The sequence below is a fragment of the Balearica regulorum genome, chromosome 3 (assembly GCF_011004875.1).
Source record: "Balearica regulorum gibbericeps isolate bBalReg1 chromosome 3, bBalReg1.pri, whole genome shotgun sequence".
NCBI lineage: Eukaryota > Metazoa > Chordata > Aves > Gruiformes > Gruidae > Balearica > Balearica regulorum.
In genome coordinates this window covers 79,072,136-79,085,567 of record NC_046186.1, presented here as the reverse complement: position 1 = coordinate 79,085,567, position 13,432 = coordinate 79,072,136, and positions in this window count along the sequence as shown.

Here is a 13,432-nt window from a genome sequence, read left to right as displayed (position 1 = left end):
GAAAGTGGCTAGAGTAATATTTCATTTAAAAATAAATTTACAGAATTACCTACTTATTTTTCCAATCAAAAACACACCAATCTTGATCTTGATTCTGGTGTTGATATAGCCAGTTTGCATTGCTCTGTGGGTACAGCTAACAGGGAACAGTGTATTAGTTTTTGTACAAATCTGCATAGCATAGAAGAATGTGTCAAAGAGACAGGACACTGAGTGAGCTTTCAAAATCCTTTTGTTTTTAAAGTGCTGGTAAATGGAGAAATCCTTAAATGAGCAAACATTCTGGAGAATCCACTGCTGACAACTGGTCAGTCAATATGACTGTAAGGAGAATGGATACCCTCTAAAAAGGGGATGTGATTTTTGTAAATAAGCTGTTTCAATACCCTGCAGCTTGCTGCTGCATTCATCTGTTGCCTCCTGGTTGAGGATTGTGTTAGCAGTATTATTAGTAGAAACAGACTTTGCTTTTTGTTGATTTTTCTACAGGGCTAAACAAAAATAGGGCTCTGGTCTCCCACTACTACCGAATACAAAGAGACATCAAGAAATATCAAAGGGTGTTTAGGAGCCACTTTCTGTGATTGTGAGTGATTGAGCAAACACATTGATACTTGTACTGTTTTACTTTTTCATGAGAGTTTAAGATTGTCTTACTAGATAAAAATCAAGAAGAATAAAAACTTTCCCTTTACTACATTTAATTTTGACTTTGTTCTGTTGATCTTGGTTAGGTGACAAGCTGAAAGAAAGGCAAAGTATCAGGAAAAAACCTCTGTTATCATCTTCTGAGTAGGAGTGTCAGTAATGAATAGACTATTCTATAGTTTTCTTTTTTTACCACATACATCAAACACCCAGCACTGAACTGTGTGAACGATTGACATCAATTCAATGCCAAATACTAATAACAACACAAAATAACGTCTGAAGGGTTTCAGTAATGCAGCTGGGATTCTTTTAACTGATGTATTCAGTCATAGCAAAGTAGGGTATTATACATTAAGTGGCGTCTTTGTTAGACAATCCTTTTAAAAGGAACATAGTCTGGATAACAATACTTAGGACTTACGCATTGCCTGTCATTTTAAAAATACTCTATCTGCATCCAGTTACCACACCTCTGATTACTAGTTAAACACTGTCCCTTCTTTTATGGTTTTCTTTGTTCTCAACCTTTTTTGCTGTTGATCTTCCTGTACCAACAGAGGTTAAGCAAATGAACCTCGAAAAAGAAATGGTTAGGCTATAGAGGTCCTGAATTGCCATCTCTGCCTTTACCGCTGACCTGAGCTTATTTCCTCCTAGAGAGCAGGAAAAGCGGCCAGGTAGGTACGGAGACAGCCTTTGCCAACATGCACATGGATTCATCCCTGAACATGTCACTCCTAGAGCTGCATCTCTCCTTTCTGAAACAGTCTGTTGCTGCTCGATCTGAAATGGCATTTGCTTTGTGCAAACTCTCTCTTACACAAGCAAGTATGCCTCAGGCGATATAAGTTATCCAGCCAGGCATTGCGCCTCCCTGATTCAGGGTTTCCTGTTGCAAAGCCGGGGACGAAAAGAGGAGAGAACTGATTGTGCACCGCATGCCTCCAGCCCTAAGTGGCATCTCTTCCCTGACAAGGGTTTCCCGGACTCCCCCGCCCCATGTGCGTACCCTGCACTAACCTGTAAATGCACAGACCACAAGTCTGGGAGGCATAATTAAGTTTTTACTCTGACCTCCCGCATAGTAAAGGCCATTCATTTTTACCCAGCCACTACATGTAAAGCAAAATAAACATAACCTGTCCAATCTACCTGTGGACCAATGCAATAGAGATCACAGGTGTTATTTCATCCATACAACCTGTTAAGTGCTGGAGCCTATCCCAGACCCTGTGAAAGTTAATAGGAATCTTTCCAATGTCAGACTGCATGCTTAACAATGGCTTTCAACAATAGATTAATGAGATTAAAATAAACAGAAATATGACTAATTATTGATATACAGCATGCTGCTCATTTCAAAGGACCTCAATCGGTATCTTGTAATTTACATGACAGTCTTTGCTTTGATGTCTAATTACAGAACAGGAGGAAAGTCTATAACTCTGCAGAATACTAAGAAATTTCCAACTGAAAACTAATTTTTGGTGGTAGATACATTTTCCTTTGCAAAGGCTTTCAGACAGCAATTCCTGGCCAAGTGTACTTTCTGCACCACTTGAATTCCACGTGTTAAATAGAGCATAAGTGGTTGTCAGCACAGAGGATAGCTGTGTCCTTCCTGAACTGTAAACTGTTACTGCTCTGTGTTTTGTTTATGAAATAAAAGGCAGAAATTTAACAGCACTGTTCAATCATTAATTTTTTGATAAATACTTTGTTCTCAATTTGTCTGTAAGAGCAGGAAGATTCTTCTCTTTTTTCTAGTGGATATGGTGCATTATTGACGTTTTGTACACATTTGTAATAAACAGACATTACAACTCATCTTGCTGCAGACAACTCTAAGCAGGATCCTTTCTTACTTATTAAAAATTGTGGATCAAACGATGCTGCTATTAGAGTCATCAGGATACTTCTAATGCCACAATTAGCGCTATACTGGGGCGACGTTTCTCAGAATAAAGTAGCCAGCTCCCAAAACCTGGTTGGTGTCTTAGAACCGTGTTTGAAGACAAGAGAGAAGAATTTTCAATCCAAGTCTGAAGCACAAGTGGAGACATTCCTGCCACAATGGCATCTGTCAACGCTGCACTTATCCATCACCAGGGCTCTACGCCAAAGCGTTTGGCCATCGCTGCACCACCAGTCATCCTGGGTACCACGGTGAGCTGTTTGCCTCCGAGAACTGCACTGCCAACAGTTGCCACTTCTGTGCCCTCCTACGACTGATGTCTGTGGCTCGCAGGGATTTTACACTCCAGGCCTGTGTGTTCAGCAGCCAGGTACAGGTTAAAGCCATCTGTGCTTCCTAAAACACTTTGCTGAAGATGCAGCTTTTTGAGCCGCTGGGGTGCACTTATGACTTCTTTTTGCCCTGGTAGTAAAGAGGTTTGGGACAAAAAGGCAGTATTTCAAGGGCTGCATGTTAAGGCGGAAGGTGGAAACCACTCAAAAGCAATGTTGGTTAGGTCTCTCCTAAGAGTAGTTGACTCTTTAAAACTTCACAGCACTGAAAGGAAGTGAGCAGAGCTGGGATTTCAGTGAATCCCAGCGGTGCTTGAGATCACAAGCAAAGGGGTTAGTGATGCAAAGGTGCACTGGACTGAATCTGTCAGCAAACCTTACCCAGCCCCTTGGGGACTGAAGGACCAACATGACTTAAACTACCCATTTTCTGGCCTGGTGCAAGTTACTTAGATAACTAAACAAGTGTTTGCAGTCAGATAACCTCACTATTTGAGATATTAGAGGTATTTCCTACAGTAAATATAGGGAAGTGCTGAACAAGGGCATACTGAAGGTACTGAGGAAACTCTATCTTTTTATCTTAGGTTCAAACGCTTGAACGACACCACTCCGCTTCAGCCACTTCTGCTCAACACTTCCCTCTAAAGATAGGGCACAATTGCTTCTCCAGCAGAATTGCTTTACCCTCACATCACTTTCACAATCAAACAGTTTTTCCTGCTCTCACAGGCGTTTTGTCCCCTCTCTCCCCTAAATACGTTTACCCTTTCCCTTATCATTCGCAGCCCGGAGGGCGAGTTGTTCCCTACCGGCACGATGAGGGGTGGGTTAGCCGCGGCATCAGCACCGGGAGCCCCAGCCCTGGCTCTGGCTGCTGCCCCGTCCCTCCTCCCACCTCCACGTCCCCCCAGCACTAAGGGATTTCCTCCCCAAGCCGAAGCAGCCCTGCAGTCTGTCTGCCACGTGTTTTGACCTGGGCAGAGGTCTGTCACAGTACCCTGCTATTCCAAGCATTGTCAGTGAAGACCATCGCTCATTTAAACAAGCTGTACCATCTAGAGGACACCAGCTGGCAAGGACACAAACACAATGCATGACATGTCTCGCTGCGTCTCCCGGTGCGTCACATTTTATAGCACTGAACGGTGACCCCTGGTGCCGTCGCCTTTGTCCCAGAGACTCCCCGTAGCCTGTCCTGTTTTGATGGATGCCCTCCGACCCCCTGTCCCAGAGGAGACCCCCATCCCCAGCAGCAGCAGAGGGCACGGGAGGCTGCTTCTCGCACCGCCTGTTTCACTTACCGCTCAGTCTGCCCCTCTGACACTTCCACAAGGAGAAAAGACAAAAAAGGGTTTCAGTGCAAATTGCGATGGGCAAGGCTGAATGTCAAAGGCAGGGAGCCTCACACCCTCCCGGCTCCCCAGCTCCCCTAATTCTGGCTCTGTCATGGGGAGGGTCAGCCAGAAGCTGAGACAAGAGGCTGGTGACAAGATGCCTGCTGCCTTCCCTGCTTCTTGCCCTCAGCAATACGCAGCTGTTTGATCAGTTGGTAATTGCATTACCGCATGTCAGGGGATCTGGACAACCGTGAGGCCCTTTATTTTCCCTTCAATCGTATTGACTTGCTGAACTGTTTCAGCCCTCTGGGATGCCTGTTTGTAGGATATTTGAGAAAAAGCGGGATCAAGGTGTTGGAAGGGTGGCCAATACAGCAGCCTGGAGGCAAACAGCTGCAGCACCGTGCCAGCACAGAGTCATTCCTGCTGCAGAGCCCTGGTGGAAGGGATGGGTCCCAGCTACGAGAGCACCCACAGACACGATGCTAGCTAGGTCCTGCAAATCGGTACTGCTGGTGGAAAGAGAAATCTGTTTATTTGGCTGGAAGGGACGGGGGAACACTGAATTCTCTGCTGGTCAGACACTAGAAATGTAGAAATGTACTGCCTTGAACACACTGAGTCTCTGGGAAGTTGTAGAAATGAGGTAGTATCTCCTGCTCGGACAGAGTACAGTTAACAGCAGCTCAAGCTGCCTCCTTCCTGTATCTCCGCTGCACCTCCAGAGACCACGTCCATGGCTTAGATTTTGGGCTCATTAAAATGTTGGCCTCATATTAAAAATGTATTATCATGAAGTACTGCTGCCTTGCTTCTTTCTTTGCACTCATGATCATGTCGCACCAAAACACCACCACTATTATGTTGCCTTTAAATCAGCTTCACTGATCCTGGCAGGTGCCTTCCATCCCTCCCCTGGCCGTGCAGAGATGCAGGGTATGCCGCTACAGCCCTTGCCGCCAGCTCCGTCTTCGCCTGGGTGGCAGCCGGGCTGCAGAGCTCTGTGGCAGCTTTGGAGTCGGGGTTTTGATTGCTGGCTAAACTATCTCTTTTTCTGCTCATGAAAAATGCCAAGCATCTCCTAAGCATTGCTATAACACAAATAAGGAGGAGGACCAAGGCAGCTGCACTGAAGACCCATAAAATTTCATCTGTAAACTGCCACTTTTCCGTGTTTACACTTCAGCATCACAGCTGTTTAATCAAGCTTAGATGGCATCTGCCAGCCCTCTAGAGGCCTTCTCCAGCTGTGGATTTCTTAGTCTGCGCCACCTCCCTCACCCTCCCAGCACAAGTACTCGTGCAGCTTTGCACCAAATTCAACAGGGAATGGGGACAGTCGATTGCCAAAATGTTGGCCTTCAATGCCTCTGCTCCGCTGCAGTCTAAATCTGAAAGCCTCCGAGATCTCTGGTTGCCAAGCTAATTTGTCAGTGGACTTATTCTGGATGTTTTTGGAAGCACAGACATTCTGGCTTGGAATCAGCACTTCGGTCTCTCCAGATACAGCCCTCTTCAAAGGACTACAGGCACACTGAAGATGCGAACAAGCATTTTTTGTCCTAAGGCCTGACAAATGCAATTTCAAAGCATAAAGGCAGCTGTCTCCATACATGAAGCTGAAGGATTTGTTAATCTTTGGGATCATTCCCAAACCCAGAGCAATGCAGAGTCCATGGCAGTCAGCCATCCACAGAGCAACCCTTCAGGAGAGTGGAGAGTAGGACAGCTTAGGCCACCTTCAGGGACCGGCTGCTTGGTGAGGTGGACCTTTAGGCTTGGGCAACATAACACTTCTTATTAGAAACATGTCAACCATTTTAAGATACAGCACTGCTTACAGTTGTACAAAAGAAAAGCTATCTAGCATTTTCTCACTGCTTTATGGGAGGAAAGGCAGATAACTAGGACATTTAAATGCTTATGTCAAGGGAAAGGAAAAGAATGGGCTTCTTTGTGACTCAAGCGCATGGTGCAGAAAGGAAAAGATAAGTAAAAGTGTCTTTGTACTTTAAGAGATGTTAATAACAGTCTATGCTAGAGGTAGCAACTCAAGATCCTGTCTAAGCAATTGTACATTAGGCTCCATATATCACAGTGCCTTTCTTTATCACAATACTCAGTAACACAGAAACAGGCAGTGGAGTGATGACACCTATTGCCTTTAAGTAGTGATCACGGGCTGTGCCACAGCTCATATACTCCGTTATGGATGTTAGCAGCACTTAAGGTGAGAGGAAGTTCAGAAACAGGGAATGACTTAAGGAACACAGTTCGGGAGAGAAGTCAGTGAAGTGAAATTAAAACATCTGAAAGGGTGGAAGGCAACTCATGAAAAGTGATGACAGGAGTTACATACGTTTATCATGGCTAAATGAGAAAGAAAGAGGGTAATAAAACTCTAATTCTTTTCAGAGCATAAAACAGCAAAGAGACTATTCAGTGCGGGGCATAGCTAGCAGCATTGGTTTGAAGTAGCAAAAAGAAAACATTGGCACAATGTCAGTTGGAAAAAAATGGAAGGGTCAGATCTATTAGACTGTGTAATAGCCTCCTGAGGGAAATGTGGGAAGTCCATTGCCTGTTCATTTTAAATAGTCTGGACAATGTGACGAAAAGTGCACGCTGGGGAAAAAAAAAAACCACCTTGCCTCAGCAGAAAGAAAAAAAAACTACGAAAAAACCCAAACTCCAAACCCAAAACCCTCACTAACATCTCTTCATTCGTAGTGGTTTTCTCCAACCAAGTTCACTTCTAAGCAGTGCAGAGTGGCTTGCTGAACTTTCCCAGATTATTTTTGATTAATTGCCTGGAGCAAGTCTGGAAGTTAGCTGTAAGGAGCTCAGCAGTTCCTCAGCCACCGAGCAGGCAGTGAGTGCAAACAGTCTTTAAAGTTATGACAAAATATACTGCTCTTCATCAACACACCTCTACAGCATGTAAACGCAGGAGAGGCCAATACACAGTTGACATCTCATTTAGCTTCTCATTGTGTTGCCTGACACACCCTTATTGTTATACAACTATTGGCAGTGACTGTCCTGCTGCTGTGTCACCTCGGTATTTATTCTGTCCCCTATAAAGTCACTTCTCCAGAGTCCTCACTTCAGCAGGTAATTTAAGCATGTCTCCAAACTCCACTGAAATCAAAACTTCAACTTAGGGATCTAAGTTACATCCCCACGTGCTTCATTGAGCTGGGAAGCTCCTTCAGAGAGGGAAAGACAAACCGAAATAAAACCTAGCCCCTTTGACATGAGTAAGAATAAAACTCATGAATGTATGAATGACTCTACCATCTAGTAAACATGTTAGTCATTTGTATCATTAATTAAAAAAAAATAATTAAAAAAACCCACAGGTAAGACTTCGGGGTTTTTTAATCTTAAGTTTGAGAGTGCCAGTCATCCAGACTCAACAATATTTATTTTTATTTTTTAAAGAGTATATATCTGCCTTTGAAGACCTGTTCAGGTAGTTCTGATGCATTTTCACTACTAAGTATCACATTTAAATCCTCTTTGGCATAAGGTTTTGGGGGGCTAGGTGTTTGAATATATTGACGTATGTCCAGGTTATTGCTAGGCACAGTGTATTGAGCATGTTTATGAATGATATAAACTTAGAACCACTGGAATAGTGTGTTTAAGTCTTATGTTATAAACATGGGATAAAAACTGTTCTTTCATATCAAACATATTCACCATGGAAAAGCTAGGAACTGTCTCCTTGGAGTGGACTAATCTATTGTAATTGCAGGGAAAATATAATCTGAGCCTTCCAACTCCCCACCCTTCCCAGGGTTTTAATCGAGAAGGTCATGAGGAGTCAGTCCAGCTCACAAGACTGGAAGACAGGCTGAATCAGTAGCTAGAAACAGCCCTTCTGATTTGGTGGAGTTTGTACTTGCTTAAGAGACTCAGCAACATTTAGTAGTTACATCCTAGCCTGCAGTTTCTCTCCCATTTTGGCAACCTTGCAGGTGCAACGTGCCATGTAAGCCAGCACGGGGAGGAGACCCCATTTCCTACTGCAGGGAGTGGCCTGAAATTAGGCTTTTTCTGTTCCCTGCAATCAAACCGCAGGGAAAAATTTATTCCTCCTCAGGGCCCCAGCAGAGAATTAATTACCTGTGCAGCTCAGAAGGAAATAGCTAATCCCACCGTGCGCGCAGGCACAGCAGGCACCGGAGCTGCCGGCAAGCAGTACTGATGACTCTCCCACGGGGACTCACCGTTAACTTGGCTGACGGGTGGGATCAGATGTGCAAACACTAACGTAGACCTGTGAGACAAACTTGTCCCCCTCAAAACAGTTTCTGTGGAGCTCATGGGTTTTGTTTGCTTCTTATTTACTTACAGAAGCACCTTTATCCTCAAGTTATTTTCCACAATATACAAATTTCACTGGTTTTTCACCCTTCCATATTTTGGGGGTGTAAGGTGGCCCTGCACTGGTCTTGTCACCTGTTACATAGAGGAAGGACAAGACCCAGGAGCATATGATACTCAAGAGGTTTTGCTTGTGTTCCTTCTGTGCATAGATGCTCACATACGTTGGCTGCCCATCACAACGTCTATAACACCAATAGCTGACTGTAGCCTCCAGCTGTATCATTTTACCTTTGTCAGCTTGTGATCTTTTCAGATTTAACAAAGTACATAAGGTCAGGGAGGGTGGAAAGCCGACGGAACATCAGAGGTAGACTATACTGGATAAATAAAGTCTTTAGTCTTTTAATTGAGAGCTGAAGAACAACAAAAAAAAATCTGTGGGAGGAAAATCTTACGGTAATGCAATATAAAACTTTGAGAGGATTTTAAAAAGAAGAATAAATTATTCGGCAATGCAAGACATTCTGTTTGACTAAACTTAGTTCACTTTTCAGACTATTGAACCACCTTGTAATATTTTATTTCTTTTCTTCTACCTCTTAATAACACTTGCTCAAGTTGAAAAATGCATTTTAAAATTAAAAATCTGAACTTTAATTGTTAAAATACTGATGCAACCTCATCAAGTATCTTTAAATTCAAACACTCTAAATAAATATGTTGACATTTTAAAGGGAGTTCATTACTTTTTCAGCAGCATTTAAAACCAATTCTGCAACAACTGGTCCAGCACAAACCCCAGGAGAAGGGATACACGGGGGAAAGTCTAAGCCTTGATTAACCATGTCTACAATGCATGTGAATCTGTGACTAAAGCTTTTGTAGAAACATCCAAGGTGCCTGCAATAAAGACAGTGGAGAACAAGAGCTGCAGAAACCGTCTATAACAATAGCATGCAGCTACTGTCTACAGCCTGTCAACCAACTTTCCATACAGAGAAAGTAGGTAGGGCCCATTTGCAAATCTCTTTCTGGTACGGATCATAATTTCACCTTGCAACCTATTAATTTATGGGTGGTGGGTAATTAGTTTGTCCCCAGTGATTTCACCTGTAAAATCTGTTACTTTTCCATTGTAATAGAGAAGATGCTAAATAGACTCCAGACAGAGAAAATCCATGCAATGTCTGACACCTTCACAATAATTAGTTAATCATCTGATGTAAAACCTAGCAGGCTACATAATGAACACAGCAATCAAAACATGTATCTGCTTGGTAGTATTACTGCACAGACAGTTTTACCTGTCTAGGAACTTTCTACCCTGTGTCGGAGAAGTTATTAAAGCCGGATAATGACACTATCACTATTCCACCCCCTTTATCCACCTCCTCAGTGGCTACTAGTGAAAAGCAATCAGTTTAACACTGTCTGCTTTCTAAATCTGTGCTGTAATGTTTGTTGCATAAATACACATCTACTTTAATTGTACTCTGTGAAGGAAGATGGGATGAGATGTGAAATGAAATTATGCCAGATTTAGGTACTGGCTTACAAAATACCCAGTATGCATTTCATGTACACAGTCACCATATATATTTAAGGAAAGATCTATGCTACATAATTAGGTCAGCCATTATTTTAAGAAATGGCTTCACAAGCAGCAGCAGACCGCTCAGGCAGCAGGTTAGTCAGCCTGCCCGTGCGGACAGTAAGCCAGCTGGACTGGGGGAGCAGCAAAGCCAGGTTCACACAGCTGGGCTGAATATGCTTGATGCATCCTCTTTTCTCTGGATTATTTTACTCATACATTCCTTTTTTAAATTGACAGTTGAAACTGCATTTGTAAATGTCAGTGCAGCCTGAACCACAGGATTCAAATTCAGCTTTATTTTTAGGTATCTCGTTTCTACAGAACTTCCCCTACCCTCATGTACGTCACCCACCCTGTCCCCCACTTTCCCTATCTAAGTGCCTGTGAACTTTTTAACATCAAGCTGGGTTGCTCACTTTTGAGTGACCAACGTAAATCAGTTGCAGTGCCCTTTGCTGTAATTGAATGACATTTTAATTTCAAATATCTTTTAAACAAACATTTTAAAGAATATTGATCAGAGAAGAACATTATTCTGACCTTTGCTCAAATCACTTTTGCCATCTTTGGTTACTTTTCATATAAAGATTCATGCTCTTAAATTTTATGACCACTAACTTTCGCTGACTACAAAGTGCAAAATCCACTATGTAAATATGTGCAAAAGCAGATTTTAAAATTTGTATTCTTTTAAATAGTAAATATTGGCTTAAATATTGAATCATGGCTTCCAAAACTCAAAATATTTCAAGCAATGTATTTGGAGCTCTAATTTACTTTTGTTCTAACCCTTTACAGGTCTTTTTATTAAAACTTTGCTCCACAGCTGGGAGAACTGCAGGTTTTTACTAAAAGGTAAAGATCTTACAATCATCATAAATCTTCAGCTGAAGATTTATGGAAATCACTTAATAACAAGGTTCACTATAACATCTTGGCATTGGTGGCACTGGAGTATGGATATTGACTACAGATAATTGATCCATGGAAATGTATTGGGTGAATAATGAATACACTCAAGGGAGTCATCAACATATGCTCCAAGATATGTCGTTAAAATAATGGCCAAAACAACTGTCCAAAATTTCATTGCACAAATTGTTTGCCCAACTCAAATGTTTTCCCACCAGAACTAAAAATTTGTAAAAGGCACAGAGTGTATTAGATGAAAGAAGCTATTGCAAAATATTTATCAGTTATTTTCCTCCAGCAATGATTAAAGAAAAATACCAATCTCACTTGTTTATCAGTTTTTCTCATCTCATGACTGGTCACCATTTTGCGAGCTCCTTCAGTCACTCCATCTTCCTCCTACCCCCCAGCTATGCCTTTTATCCTTTTTGATCCTTGTGTGAACTTCACTCGCATCCCTCATCTCCTAAGGCCAGGTCTTTCATTCTCTCTAGCCAGTCCTCATGTGAGTTGCCCTCGGATTGCCTTTGTCACCCATCTGGGTCTCTGTGTGACCCCTCCAATGAGTGCCCTCAGCGTCTTCTTATGTTTCTCCCAGCTCCACCTTTTATCTTCTGTAGCCTCTTCTCTGAGCTCCCCCTGTGTCTTTGTATCATGTCATCACTTGGTCTCCCAGCTGTCGAATCTTTAATTTTTGGGTTGCTTTGAGATGTCCCCACTCCTTCCTGCTACCCTTTCTATTCTTTTTCCTTCCCACTTGTGTTACTGCCCACTTCAAATAAGAAGGGGGAGTAGGGGGGAAGAAAAAGAGTGGTAGGGCTGAACATCGCTTCAGTCATCATTGCTATATTAAACACCTTGAAACAACCGAACTGACACGCAACCTATGCACTAATTGAGTCTAGAGATGCATTTTTTCATGCTTAACCAGACTTCTTGATAATGGTTTCTTGGGCAATCATGTCCAAAATGTGCCATGCGTGTACCCACAACACCCAAATACGGACACCCGCGTACAGTCTAACGTATGTACTATTTCCCACTGGCTCACCAATGTAGGCTACATATTTTTCCTCCTCATGTTTGTTACCTGAAGCAACTATCTGACTCTATGTTGACTGTTGGCCTCTGACAGGAAGGAGGTGTGGGTACCATCTGTGGATCCAAGAGAGCTTTTCTCAACTAGCATAAAGGTAGTCATGTTGGTAGAGTCTGTTGGTCCTTGGGCAGTGGTATGACAGGTACTACTACGATGGCCCGTGGTAGGCAGAGATTTCTCAGGCTCTTGAACAGAGCTCAGTGACACCCTCTAAGTAGGAAAAACAGATGCTCCCTTCATTCCTCAGGACACACACACAAGCCATGCTGACTTGATAACAGAAAACTTCTGTCAATCTAGATTCATCCATTGTATGGATAGGCTAAATCTTTCCTGAGACTAAAAATTGTTCTACCAGCTACCTGGTGAGGTAAGAGGAATGAGGGGTTGGGGAAGGGGTGTGCCAGGTCTCTGGAGAGGCAGTGACAGATCTGTAAGGTGTGCCAAATCCCAGGCAGACACAGGAAAGCATCAATCACTACTCAGCTCAGTTCAGACAGCACCCACAGAAAGAACCAAAGGCCATATCTGTATAAAAAGAACCAAAGGCCATATCTGTATTAGTAAATTAAATGTGTCCAGAAAGCATAAGCCAGACACAAACCCCCAGGATCAACCTGTTCAGGGGACAAATTCTTGCATTGCCTTTTGTTTCCAGGTGGTCACATGAGCCCAATCTCAGATATTTCCCTGCGTTTTCAACATCCTCAGGACCTGTGCCAGCCGGTCCTTGGGTTAATATATGCATATGGGTTAACATGTAACTCACTGTCGCTCCTCCAGTTATGCCTGTTTCTAGACTCCTGCTTTCAAAAGAAATTGTTCTTTTATTGTTTCCTTATGTTTCCAGCTGTTTCCAGTCCTATAAGACCAACTCTCTGTCCAGTCCCTGTGTAAAGTCAGCTCTTAGAAGCTTCCAAGCACTCTGGGCAAGGACTGATTCTCCTTACTTGAACAGTCCCTCGTAAAATGGGTACTGATTCATGGCTGGGGATTCAAAGTCCTACTACGCCAGGAACAATAGAGAATTAGCTGAAAGTACAATCACACAAATGATTAATTTAGCTTTTGCTCCTTTTTTGTGAATAATAAGAACAAACTGTACTAACAAGTATTCAATTTTCCAAATCAGTCTAATGTTTTAAAAAATTTGCATGGTCTATTTGCTCACAAATTATTTTCTGTATATATTCCTTTCAGCACTGGATAGTAACAATTCACTCCCTTATGTGCCTGGTGGTTCATTTATGCTAG